This window comes from Rattus norvegicus, chromosome 1 (genome assembly GCF_021556685.1).
Source record: "Rattus norvegicus strain SHRSP/BbbUtx chromosome 1, alternate assembly SHRSP_T2T, whole genome shotgun sequence".
NCBI lineage: Eukaryota > Metazoa > Chordata > Mammalia > Rodentia > Muridae > Rattus > Rattus norvegicus.
The window spans coordinates 244,837,606-244,850,920 of record NC_141534.1 but is presented as its reverse complement, the minus strand read 5'-3'; the positions used below and the strand labels follow the sequence as shown (position 1 = coordinate 244,850,920).

The following is a 13,315-nucleotide window of genomic DNA, read 5'->3' as shown; positions in this document are numbered from 1 at the left end:
GCAAATAGTCCTTTAACCTGGAAGGCATTCCAGATATCCCTGGCATCCCTCTTGGGATGCACCGGTGGGGCTGCTCGCTAGTTAACATGTGTGTATCCAGATGTGTAGCATCTGTCACTGCAGACCGTGCTCTTCCCTTCGTTATGCCTGTGTGGGCTAATCTTGGCAGTCTGCGTGGCTTAGTAAAGCACACTTCTGCCTGCCCGTGTCTGTGGAAGTGTTTCCAGAAACACTGGGCAGTGAGAAGGCAAGTAAGACAGAGAAGGCTTATTCTCACTGTCAACATCACTGTTCAATAAGGTGAAACTGGAAACACGGCAGAAGGGGGGAGCTAGCATGATGGGCACCCATGACCAACCCTACTTGACCACTTGAGCCTTTGAAATGTTACCCTCACCCATGAACACAGGACCAGTTCTTCAACCTTTAAACACTAACCCCTACCAGGAATGCTTCAGGGGCTTTCCAGGCCTCAGCCCTGGAATGGAATGCCACCACTGATCCTTCCTGTTCTCAGGTATCCAGCTACTTGGCCTGTGCAGCCACTGGTTTCCTGGCCTCTCTGCAGATGGATCTTGTGGGACTATACAATCTCTGGTGGTGCAAGGCAACCCGTATTGTAAAACTCTGACCCATATAATATTCTTGAAGACAAAAAAAAAATTACGGAATATACAGACCCAAAGGTCGAAAGGTAACAACCCAGTTTTCCGATGCCTTCAACATAAGGACATGATATAGAACAGTAGTCACCAGAGCAACCGAGGCCGCTGAGGTGTTTTACTTAGCCTTGTTATTTATCGTGGGTTTTTCTGCCTATGGCAGAAGCACATCCGCGCTTATACTCATTTACTTTTAGTTGGGTTTTATTAATTACACTGATCTCATTTAGAAGCCTACATTTTAATTTAGCCAATAATGACAAGTTCTGGTTCTGTTTACAAATTGTATATACGATTGAAATATATGTATTAAAATGTATTTTGTGTATAAAATGCTAAAAATAGGGACTGGGAAGATGCCCAATGGGAAAAGTATTTGCAATACAAGTGTGAGGGCATAAGTTCAGATCTCCAGAGACTACGTAGAGCTAAACATAATACTACATAGGCCAACACTTCTGGAACCGCTACTGTGAGACAAGAGACTAAACACTTCCCTCAAGGACTTCTGGGTCAGATAAGTTGGCATATGTGGAGAAGAACAAGAGAAATCCTGTCTTAAACATGGTGGAAGGAAAAGATTTGGTTCTTGGGGTTGTACTCTGACATGCATGTGTGGTTAGGCATACTTGATCCAACACCCCTACACACACACACACACATACACACACACACACACACACACACACACACACACACACACACACACACACACACACACCGAAAGATGAAGTGCAGAATCAGGAATACTGTGGGCTTGGTTTCAGGTTTTAAATTTGCATAAAACCTGTGGGATAGAAATGTTGAAGTTACAGAAAAGCACTGGATGGAGAGATGAACATGGAGACGTTGTACTCAGGGTTAGCATATTCTGGGAGCTCAAAGCCCTCACTTACCCTTTAGAAATTGCAGTGACCTGTGTCTCCGTGTAGTGTGGGGATGGTGAGGATACAGTAGCTGATCTAGTGGCAAGGTAAGTGTGACTTTATGGGGTTGATGACGAGTAGACAGTGAGGGATGACCAACCAGCCGACTTCAGTTTTTAGAAAAAACATCATTCAATGAAAGTGCTGATTGTTCTGACTGCTACAAATATTTTGTCTTTTCCTGAGGAAGGTACACCTGGGGCTGCTCTAGTCTCAGCTGGCTTGAAAGGGTAGACTAGCTGCTGTTCTCAGAATAAGGAAAGCCATCTTGAGGAGTTACCTCAGCTGGACATGGTGCGATGAAAGCTTTTCCCCACTGTGGCCAGCAACTAAGTAGCATCAGCAGCTCATGGAAGCGTGGGCAAGAAAAGTTCTCAGGCCCATCCTCAATGAAAAAGTTACTTGTTAATAATCCCTCCAGATTATTACAATGCATGCATAAGTATACAAGCCATCTGATATATTGAATGTGAGTGAAAAATACTTCTTACCCATTAAAATGTTGGTTCTTAAACCATTTCTCAAGACTTCTAAAGAAATTGACCTTCTTTTTTCCTTGAGTCTATGTAAACAATCCCACTGATGTCTTGTTGTTCACCTAAATGTGTCCGGGGTTAGACAGTCCAGTCCTATTCATGCTGGCTAGGAAAGGATTGAGTTTCCAGATGTGTTCTCTGGATCACACCAGGTCAATCTGTGAAAGTGGAGTCTTACCTGCTCTATTTCCTTCTGTGCTCACTGACAAATTAGTATGTTTAAAGCGATCTTCTAAGTGAACTTTGACAATTTGCATAGGCAGTAAACCAGCTTTGCATTTTTATTTTCTTCCCCAGAACTTAACTATAGTTTTATTAAATGTCTCCTCCAAAGGGGCCATGAAACTTGACTTTTTTTCAAATCTTACTTTGAACAACAGTTCTTAAATGTTTTAACCTCCCTTGTAGCCCACCACCCACCAGAGATAGTGGAAAAGAAAAGGATACAGGGGAAGTGGACCTGCTTAGAAAGGTTCCTTGGAGCAACTCACATCTGTGTCATCTGGAAATCGGCAGTTCAGTTCACAGGTCAGCAGTGGTGGCTCGATCCACTCACAAACGCTTCACAGATACACCAGCAGTCCAGTTCCTTAGAGTCGGGCCAGCAATAGTGGTAACTCAACCTAGCAGAGATAGCCAGGCGCCAAGTGAGCAGGAGAGACTAGGGCAAATGCCAGGAAAAGCTCTGTCACTCCTTTGAGTCCTATTTATGCCCTCAAATATTGTGTATCCTCCATGTAACATACCTCCAATCAGCCCAAGTCCATGGAGTCCCTACAAAGGCAGCTCAATTACACAAAGTAAGGAGGACCAATACATGCATGTTAGCAAAGAATCCTGCATCACATGTCCTTTCACATGTTTGCTTTAGCGGAACACCTTCTCTTCTGTGTCTTCTTTCATGAGTCTACCTTAGCCTTCCATATCTGTGTGCACTTTAACTTCCTGTGTTTGCCCCAGTAAAACACAATCCCACCAACTTTCCATAGAACCCTGAAGTTTCCACTTCAGGGCCATGTCTCAAAGACTTGGTTGCCAGCTGATAGTGCTAATGGGCCCAAGAGAAGGAAATCACATCATTGATGGCATGCCTTAAAAGGTATTTTGGGGGGCTGGAGAGATGGCTCAGCAGCTAAGAGCACTGGCTGTTCTTCCAAGAGGACACGACACCTACATGACAGCTCACAAATGTCTCCTGTCCCATGGGATCTGGCAACCTCCTACTGACAAATATACAATTGAAACACCAACATACATCAAATAAAAGTAAGTTATTTAAAAGGGATTTTGGGGATAGGAGACTCTTCCTGTCTTATTCATCAAGTGGCAAGATCTTCCTCTGCCCTGTACTCTCCACTATAATGTGTTTGCTATAATGAGTTACCATCTCTAATGCTAGGAGCCAAGGTAAATATTTTCTCCCTTTAAGTTGGTTGCCTTGGGTATTTTGTTACAACCATAGAAATTTAATTAACACAGAAATAAACTTTAGATCATTTCTTTTTGCTGTGGTTCAAGTGTGTCACCTGAAGTTCATGTTAGAAACTTGATTCGCATATGCCAATGTAGTGAAGAGGTGTCTGATGGGAGATGGGGTATTGAGGCATAGGAGCCAATGACCAAGAATAAATGGATTAATACTGTTTCCATGGGAGGAGGTCTGCTGGTACAGTAGTTGCTTCTGTCTCTCTCTTTCAACCTCTTTGCTCTCTCACCTTGAGATTCCTTGCCAGGAATGCTCTTGATGGCTGCACTCCCTCCATATCCTATATCCCAGCCTTGTTAACTGTGAGGAAATAAATTTCTATGCATTATGTGTGATCCAGTCCATGGCATTCCCATATGAAAGAAAGGAAGACTAAGTAAGTTCTTTTTTTAGACATTAAAAAACTGTATATTTTTAGTATGTGTGGGTGCCAGTGAAGGCCAGAAAAAGGCATTGGTTCCTCTGGAACTGACATTATAATTGGTAGTAATCCCAATGTGGGAGATACCAACAAAACTCTGGTCCTCTGTAACAACAGCACTCTTAGCCATGAAGCCATTTCTCGAGCCTACTGAGAAACTCCTTAAGAGTAAATTTTGAGATTGCAGTTGGGCAGTCTTTGACTGGGAACTTGATACAACTAAATGACTGTTCTACAGTCCTAAGCAGAAGAGAAACTTAGAAATAAATTCAAGTTGGGAAAATTGACCCCTGTCCCTGATAGAACACTAAGAGTGCTTGTTTTATTCATTCATTCATTCATTCATTCGTTCGTTCGTTCGTTCGTTCGTTCGTTCATTCATTCATTCACCATCCATTCATATAGTAAATGAATGCTTAATGAGTACAGTGTGCTAGGCACTTTGCAGTTGCTTTCTACACACTTGCAATGTATCAGTGCACAATGTCCCTGACTTCATGGATTCTACAATCTACAAGGAAAACAAGACAATACACAGGAATGTTATGGACTGAATTATTGTCCCTCTTTTCTCCAGAAATTTCACACACTGATTGTTTAGCTCCTCTTGTATGCAAGGATGTGCAATAAAGAAACTGTTGACATCACCGCTCCATGATGTGGTTAAAGATTTTCCTGTAGGAGAGAGAGAGAGAGATTTCAGGGGGCGGTGAGGGGGGAGTGGAGAGAATCTGGAAGAATCCAGAGAAAAGAGAGAGAAAAGTAGATTGCCTATGGCTAGCATTCAGGAAATGGGGAAATGGGAGAGAAAAGTGGAGATGGTGAGATACAGCACAGTAAGAGAGGCAAGAGACAGCAGTAAGTAGACAGCAAGAGGATAGATAGATAGTCAGACAGTTGCCATGGATAGCCACATGTTCCTTCTGCCAGAGGTAAGGGAAATGACTCCTTTTGACAGATGGGAATTGAATTGGTTCACAAGTTCCTGGGCAATTCTGTGTTTTATCTAACCAGTAGAAATCCTCCTGTAGTCCAAGTCATGCTCATTTCTTGGTACATGAACTGCCTTTTGGAATTTAGACAACTGAAGTTTCCTTTGGAACTGCCTGACACCCATGTAACTTAGATTGGAATATAAGGCTCGACTAAGTGATTGAGATTAGATAAGGTTAAGACACCAAAAGGGAAACTGTAATCCAGAAAATAAAAAATGGCAACAAATTTGACAAGAATGGTTTGGATGGCTAAAAGTGTACTAGTTAAGAAAATTATAATGTGAACAAGTAGTTTAAAAATCTAACAACCCACGTTAATGCAGGAAATACCCACTGTACAGATAATATTTTCATGCTACTTAAAACAATGGAGTGACATGTTTTTTAAAAACCCAGTGACATCAAATATGTGGCAAATGAGAGACTTTCACAAAAGGATGTGCAATGCAGACCTCGCAGGGCATATTGGTAAGACAGGGTACGAGTTTTTGACATGAAAATTTGAATCTTAGGATTGAGTAGATTAAATATTAAGTTAGAGGTGCGTGCGTGTGTTTTGTGTGTGTGTGTGTGTGTGTGTGTGCGCACGTGCGCGCGCGTGCGTGCAACACAGTCCTGCTTTGTAACCAAGGTTGGTTAAAAACTCACAATATAAGTTAAACATGGGACTCAATCCTTCTGCCTTAGCATCTAAAGAGCTAGGATCACAGGTTTGAGCCAACTTGCCCAACTTGGATTGGTCTTTTGATATCTCAGTATGACTAGGGAACAGTTTCCAGTTACTCATGCAAACATTAATCTCGGGATTGCTATCCAGACACCTTTTACACTTGATTAAAGTCTGTGTAGTTAGCTTTAAGTAGCAAAGAGTATCCCTGCTGATCTGCCTGAGCTCAAGCAACTGATAGAGAAGGTTTAAGAGTAAGAGCCTCCCTGAAGAAGACCCTGTGGACAGCAGATGCCCTGCTGCAGGTGTATGTGTAAGTGTGCATTTATGCATGTGTGCTTGTGTGTGTGCGTGTGTGTGTGTGCATGCACACACGCGTGTGTGTGCATCTATGCATGTATGTTAGGGCAAACTATGTGTTAGGGAATCTATAAATAATAGCTAAATCTTAAAAGATCAGGAACCACCAATAGAGTGGCATTGTTTAAAGGCAGAGCAATAAGGAACAAAAGAGTCACTGAGCGAGTTTTTCGGTGTGTGCCTGTCTTTGGAGACTAAGGAATCAGGTCAGATGGTGCCGGGATTCTGCTGTCCCACCTACCTCGAAGCTGACTGGTTTTGACAAATGTTTTGACTGTTTTGTAGCAAATATTTGAGTTAGCTACAAAATGAGTCTGTTCCGGAAGAGTAGAAAAGAAGTAATAGAGGAAAGAAGAAAACAAGAGAAGGAAGAAGAAAAGGAACCAGGAAGCGGATGGAAGAAATGGAAAGGTGGACAAAGCAAGTGGAAAGAGATGAACTGTGGGATGTTCATATATGGCAACTATTAGGTCCAAGCACCCCCAAAGGACAGACTGGTTAACCTGATCTTGGATGAAAGTCTTGACTCCGCTCAAGCTGAACTGGCAGAGATAAAACCTCATGGACACCATTCCACAGCATTCCTTTTTCTGTCTCAAAAGGAGCCACTTTTAGTATCTCCTGTTTCCCTTGGCAAAGGGGACATCTGGCTCTCTGTTAGCATATACCTATGTTTATATATCAAAGTCCATGCTAATCTCCAGACTCCTCTGGTCCCTACTAACATACACCTCACTAATATCAAAGCCCCTAAGTCTCCTGGCCCTTCTTACCTCTTCCACTATGCTGTCCCAGGCTGTTCCAGAGTACAGCTCACTCCCCCCTGCACTGGCTCTGCTCTCTTACAATGGCAAGGTTTTTCTCTTTGGATTTAACAACAATGTCATTGTGATGTTCACGTCATTAAAATTAGGAATAAGGAAAAGTTTAATGCATAATTTAACAGGAAGATTAAAAAGAGGCTAAGTATCATATACATCCTCAACATTGAAAAAATATTTCCTAAAAAAAAAAAAAAACGATTATTTTGGTTGTGGATGATGATACAAGAGCAATATAAATTCTTCTTTATGCTCATGTTTAGTTTTCAAGTTTTTCTTTAGTGTACTAATGGTATTTTTTACCACAAAGAAAGTCTTCAATGAATCTAGTTTCTTTTCTTTTTTTTTAAAGACCGCTGAGGATTAAGAGCAAACTAGCAAGTAGACGCGGGTGGACACATTTGGCGCCACCTGATGGAACCAGGCTTCTCTGGCTTTGGGAGTTTCAGGATAGATTCTGACTTACCAATGCACTGTACCACAGGTTGATGTCTTTACACAGGTGAAGGCAGACACAAGATAAAACGATGCCTGTCATTGAACGAGAAGGAAGGGAGGCGGGAACAGAAGTTTTAGAAGGAGAGGGAGAAACAGAAGAGGAGGGAGAAGCAACATGGAGTTAGACGTAAACGACCCTCGCCATGCGTCTCTGCATAGAAGCAGGTTATGAATATTTCTTAAGGGATGGATTTCTATAGGTCAATTCAGCTTATCTAGGTGGGCAGTTTATATCCTTATCAATTGGTTGTGAGTATATGCTGAAGATGTATTGTGGACTGAGAATTTAACATATAAATCTGATTGATAAATTGCAGTTTATTGAGTCATGATTTCACTGGATTGTTGGGGGTTTATACCGTAACTACCAGGAGACGGTCGCTGGGAGTGTGGGCAGAATCCATAACAGGGAGCCTTGATAGGCCAGCCCCATACTGGACTTCTAGAGCCCTGATTTTAATGGATAGCTGGAACCAGAGAGTTCGTGGCTAGCAGAGAGCCCCCGGGAGAGGTATTAACCAGAGATAAATTACGGTTAGTTCCATTTGGCCCCACGGGTCCCGGAATTAGCTCTAGAGACTAGCGTGGCAAGGTGCCACGCTGGAACAACTCGTGGACCGCCTGGGTCAGAGAGTACTTGGGGGCAGCGTGGAACCGCTGAGATAAAAGTACTTCACAGTGCCATGGGGGCCCCACGGGTGCCAGTGCTCTGCCACTTTTTAGATATTTACAGTAGCACTGTGCATCTTTACAGAAGAATTATCTATGTCCAATTAAGAGTTCATTAACAATTTGTGCTACCTTTAAATAATGTACCTTTGCATTTCAAATAACTTTAAAATGCAAACAAAGGAAAATATAAGAGCTTGTAAGACTATGTCTGCCTAGCTTATATTCTTAACTGATGAAAAGTGTGGGGCTACCACAGAGTGAAAAAGAGGTGCCCCTTTCCCTGGGCTCACCTCAGCCATGTTTCTCTTCATTCAGACCACCTATGGTTGAGATTCTACTTGTGTCTATTGCAGAAAGCCTGTGTGACTCCGAAAATGCCTGGGAATTTAAATACAGCTGAATTAAAAGCAGAAACTTTCTACTCTCCATTAAAACATGTCAAGAATTTAAGCAGATATCAAAATCCAGCACTCTTGAAAAAATGAGGTTATCAAAGATACTAAATCCAATTTCAAAGAAGAATCAATTCAAGAAAAAACAGTGACTTGGCTTTACCTAGTGGTCGCAGGCTGGAAGCTGCCCTGTTCTCCTCCACTGTCAAGGCAGATTTGCTGTTCAGAAAGCTACCTAAGCTGACTGTAGATTCTGGAGCGAAGGAAACATGGGGCTGTTGATAAAAAGCAACTACACATGCAATTCCAATATGAAGTAGAAAATTATCTTGCCAAAAGCAAAATAAATAAATAAATAAATAACCTTCCAGCCTCTTTGGCTTCCTGTTGAAGGAAAAGGATGCCTCAGGAGCCTTGCGCTTCCTGTTTTTGAACTCAACCAGAACTGAACGTTTTGCAGGAAGTATGGGTGAGCAAGTTTAAAGGAAGGAAAATATAACTAGAAGGAGGATCAGAAGTGTAACACCAGAGAACTAAACTTAAAGATGGCTGCTTGATACAGACGTCAGGAGAACGGTTGTCAACACTATTATTAATAATACTTGGGGGGAGGGTGGTAATTGGGGGAGGATGGGGAGGGAAACACCCATAGCGAAGGGGAGGGGGAGGGGTTAGGGGGATGTTGGCCCGGAAACTGGGAAAGGGAATAACAATCGAAATGTAAATAAGAAATACCCAAGTTAATAAAGATGAAAAATATTAATAGTACCTAATTTGTTGTATATGACAATCACATGAGATAGGGCCATTTACCAGAAGAAAAGGAGAAGACTTGTTGGGGGCACAGAAGTCTTTGTGTCCACAGATCACTAGGACACCTATTTCCCCACCCAGAGGTTTGGGAGTAGATTTTGTTCAGAACCTGGTAACTTTTTGCTTTCTGTTGGGGCAGACTTCACCCACCTGTTGCTATAGAAGCAGACATCACCCACAGTCCCCAGAATGATTGTCCAGACTCTTTCCTCCCTAGGCCATTACCCATCCTTGAGGGAGACACCACTTGTATATTATAGCCTGATGACTTCTGTGCTGAGTGCACACTATATTCTAGTCCTTTCAGTTGTATAACCCACTGTCATGGTCATGTGTGTTGTGTTTTATAAAATGTGGTATGATGCAATGAGGTGAGAGGGAGGCCTTGGTGGGCCCTTCCAAGGTGTCCCCCTGAACCATCAAGACGGGCTTACTATAAAAGGAAGTTTATTTGGGACCTAGAGGAGGGAATAGAGGCTGGGGTGGGGGGGGGCAGAGAAGGACAGAAATCAAGGAAAGGGAAAGAGAAAAAGAAGGGAAGAGGCCAGCAGGGACAAGTAGGGAAGAAAGAGAAGAGAAATGTGTAGGTGGGAGAGAGGGGAAAGATAGAAAGAGAGGAAAGAGGGAGAGGGAGAGAGAGGGAGGGGGAGAGAGAAGCTGAACAGTCCTTTTTTTTCTCCATCTTTATTAACTTGGGTATTTCTTATTTACATTTCAATTGTTATTCCCTTTCCGGGTTTCCAGGCCAACATCCCCCTAACCCTTCCCCCTCCCCTTCTATATGGGTGTTCCCCTCCCCATCCTCCCCCCATTACCGCCCTCCCCCCAACAATCACGTTCACTCTTGGCAGGACCAAGGGCTTCCCCTTCCACTGGTGCCCTTACTAGGCTATTCATTGCTACCTATGAGGTTGGAGCCCAGGGTCAGTCAATGTGCAGTCTTTGGGTAATGGCTTAGTCCCTGGAAGCTCTGGTTGGTTGGCATTGTTGTTCATATGGGGTCTCAAGCCCCTTCAGCTCTTCCATTCCATTCTCTGAATCCTTCAACGGGGGTCCTATTCTCAGTTCAGTAGTTTGCTGCTGGCGTTCGCCTCTGTATTTGCTGTATTCTGGCTGTGTCTCTCAGGAGAGATCTACATCCGGCTCCTGTCAGTCTGCACTTCTTTGCTTCATCCATCTTGTCTAATTGGGTGGCTGTATATGTATGGGCCACATGTGGGGCAGGCTCTGAATGGGTGTTCCTTCAGTCTCTGTTTTAATCTTTGCTTCCCTATCCCCTCCCAAGGCTATTCTCGTTCCCCTTTTAAAGAAGGAGGGAAGCATCCGCATTTTGGTCATCCTTCTTGAGTGTCATGTGTTCTGTGCAGTCCTTCTTACAGGGAGAGCCAGGCTCCTACATGACTGTTGCTGGTAACCCTTGGGCAGAGCTTAAAGGAGTTTCTAACTAGTCACACCTTAAACTTTATTGTGCACCTAGGTTAGAATGGTTGCTGCCCGGAACCCTTTTCCTAATTTATACTTGTTAGATTTCAAATCTCGGACAATGGGCATGGTGCCTGTTTAACAGATCAATGGGGACTCCCTGCAATCCCTTGGTCCTTACTTAGCCCTCCTGGCTGGCATACCCCACTCCCTACCCTAAACTCTCCAGTCCAGGGTTAGAGCTTCCCTTCTCCTAATTGCCCTTCTGTCTATAATCCATCCATATTAGTTACCTACTCTCTTTGTACCTTTGGGTCTCCTGACTGCTGCCCCTGGTCACCCTCTCTCCCCTTTCTTCCCCCAACCCCTCTCCTCACCTAGCTCAGGGTCATGTCTACTCTGGATTCTCCCAGATGCCCCTGCCTCTGGATATGCTCTCCCACATATCTATAATAAACTTTCATCTCCACCATATCATGTGCTCATTCATTCATTCATCCATTCATTCATTCAATGCCAAACCTGAACCAGACACGTCTTTCCCTTTCGTATTTTTTTCATTCAGTGGCATGCTTTAAGTATGGTGACACTCAACTGCCTTTCCTTCAGTGCCCTGACGTTTGATCCAGATTGATGACGTGGGTTCTCATTCTCATCTCTTGGTGCTGATCGCTCCAGTGTGACACCTGTAAGGACCCCCCTCACAGATCCAGAGAGCTTACGCATGTTTAAGGAGGGAAGATGACCTAAACCACATGTGTGTAGCTTTTTCACTCCCCCCTGTGTAGGCTTGTACCTGTGGGGGATGTATTTTAAGGTCCCAGTGGGTTTCCATGGACGTATAAGACCTTGAATGACACTTAACTTTACATACATTTTTTTCTATATATACATACATGTATTTTTGTGCTTTTTGGCACTGTTGCACTGTGGTGATGTTCTTAAGGAAAATAAGGATTATTTAAACACAAACTATGATATATAATGATCAACTTGACGAGCTCAAGTGGTTAGCTAGAAGCTAGCGTGTACCTCAATGGTTGTGCTTGACACACGGAGATCTATGTCTCGGGTGGGACAGTGGGATGGCAGCTCTTGGTTTGCTTTTCGTTCGACTTAAAATGCCGCTTGGGTGCACGGTTCAATGGGTTAAATTGCTGATATTTCGAATTTTTGATTTACCATTTTTTTGGTTGCAACTGACTTCAGATAACTGAATCCGTGGACAAATGAAATTGTCACATGACTCCTCAATCCTGGCTTCTCTTAATGCCCAGAATGCAGCGTTAAGCTGTCTTGTCACTACTAGGAACACCGGGCCCCTTCGTTACTCAGTGGGTGTTCCTAACTTTGACCCAGGTTAAACTGTCAATCTTGTTCCTTCCTCGGGCCAGGAGTGGAAGGGAGGGTGAGGGGAGGGTGGGGAGTGGGGAGTGGTTTGGTGAGTTGTAAACTTCTATTTTCCCATTTTTTCCTCAGGATATGGATAGATTTCTCCATCAGTTGTTTATCATCCTTTTGGGTGTAAAGTCCTGAAATACAGCCTACGGTGGTTGTTGTGTTAGAATGGTGGCTCGTCAGTTACACAGGAGAGGTTTATTAGAGGAGAAAAGGATGAAGAGGGGGTGACAAAGAAGAAAAAGGAAAGAAGGTTGGGAAGGCTCTGCCTTTTATTTGGGCCATGACATAATCACACCCACAGCTACACACAGGTAAGGGCAGGCAGGTGAATGCTGGGAATGTATGTGGTTGCCATGGCAATGGCACAGGTCCTTGTCACATATGGGTAAAGTCTTCTCTGGATTGGAGGCTATAAGCTCTGATGCCAACAGTTAATCTCTCCTCACCACAACTACTACCCAGCCCCCCACGCCCCCACAATCTTCTATTTTATACTTTATATAGAAAATATATATTTTAATTTTATATAGTATGCAGATATAATTAGTCTGTAAATATTTACAGGAAGGTAAGATTACAAACTCATTTAAATATCATTTAAAATTACAAGTATTCATATTAGTAATACCACTTATTTAAGTATATATTTTATATGTAGAGAAATATAATTGCCATATGTTAAGTAATATATTAGATACTACAAATAAAATATGTGCACACAGTATATATTTCATTTGTGTTTGTTATTATTGCTTTAACCCTAGCTTAAGAGTGCATTATTCAAAAGTTCCTTATATTTTATTCATTATATATTTATTTTCCCAAAGCCTAAACGATTCCTTGAAGCTTCTCTTATAATTGTAACAATTAGGGCTATTATCAAGTGTCCCAGCTATGAAGTAAAATATACCTATCTCTCTCTGTGTGCCCTTGTGATCTCTGCCTCTGCTTCCTGTCACCCCTGTTACAAGGATTGCATGAGATTTAACTGAGAGAAGCCAGGATAACAATATTAGTCTGGGCTTCTGTCAGAGCTCTCTGAAGTTAAAAGTCTGATGTTTTTGTTTTGTTTTTTTCTTTCTTTCCTTAATGGATTTTTTTATTTACATTTCAAATGTTATTCCCTTTCTAGGTTTCCCATCCAAAAGCCCCGTATCCTATCATGTTCCCCCTTCTATAAGGGTGTTCCCGCTCCCCAAACACTCCTCCTTCCTGCCTCCCCTCCCTGACATTCCCCTACACT

General features: G+C 42.8%; 1 protein-coding gene across 1 annotated transcript in view; it reads left to right on the top strand.

Moving 5' to 3' along the window:
* Positions 1-13,315, top strand: part of Lipa (lipase A, lysosomal acid type) — a 121,325-nt gene that overhangs the window by 43,820 nt on the left and 64,190 nt on the right. The gene's annotated exons all lie outside the window — the stretch shown is intronic.